This window comes from Meleagris gallopavo, chromosome 11, assembly GCF_000146605.3.
Source record: "Meleagris gallopavo isolate NT-WF06-2002-E0010 breed Aviagen turkey brand Nicholas breeding stock chromosome 11, Turkey_5.1, whole genome shotgun sequence".
In the NCBI taxonomy this organism is placed as follows: Eukaryota; Metazoa; Chordata; class Aves; order Galliformes; family Phasianidae; genus Meleagris; species Meleagris gallopavo.
Genome location: NC_015021.2, coordinates 17,904,304 through 17,905,087, shown reverse-complemented (window position 1 = coordinate 17,905,087; position 784 = coordinate 17,904,304). Strand labels below are relative to the sequence as shown.

Genomic DNA, 784 nt, shown 5'->3' with positions numbered 1-784 from the left:
CGCTCTAAAAAGGCAAGTGCAAGTTTGAGGAGCGACAACCGTAGTGCTCTCAGGGAGAGAGTTTCGGACAGTGAGGAGTAATCATTTCTGGACTTCGGAGAAAAAACCCCCTCCACTCGCAGGTAGTGCAGGAGGCTGAATTCGCACTTGTCGGCATCGGAATCGCACTCCTTTGCTCTCACGCGCAGAATGCGGCATTCGCGCTGAACCGCTCCGGAGACTTGGCCGTACATGGCCGAGAAATCGCATTTCACCCCGAATGCGGCTTTCAGCCGTCAGCAGCGGTCTCGTGTTTGTCGCTTGCCGAGAACGGGCCACTTCAGCCGGCTGCTTTTCTCCGACGAGTGAGCGGGCTCCTGTGCGCACATCGGAAAGGAGCGGTTTGCACTTAGCCTTGGCTACGTGCAGAATGCACCTGACTAGCTCCGAATACTATGTGTCTGCTTTAGTTCGAGCCAGAATTCAGTCTAGTGAGGTTTTCCACTGCTACACATCTGCATTCAGACAGGAAAAGAGTGAAAGGGAAAACCCTCTCTAATAAGGCATTTGCAAGTCCGAGGAGAGACAGCTGTATTGCTCTCAGGGAGAGCGTGACAAAAGTGGGGAGCTATCCTTTCAGGACTTCGGAGAAAAGCCCCGCACTCGGAGGTAGTGCAGGAGGCTGAATTCGCACTTGTCGGCATCGGAATCGCACTCCTTCGCTCTCACGCGTTGAAAGCGGCATTCGCGCTGAACCGCTCCGGAGACTTGGCCGTACATGGCCGAGAAATCGCGTTTCACCCCG

General features: G+C 54.8%; 1 protein-coding gene across 1 annotated transcript in view; it reads left to right on the top strand.

The window, feature by feature from the left end:
• Positions 1-784, top strand: part of NAALADL2 (N-acetylated alpha-linked acidic dipeptidase like 2) — a 291,771-nt gene that overhangs the window by 202,310 nt on the left and 88,677 nt on the right. The window lies entirely within an intron of this gene.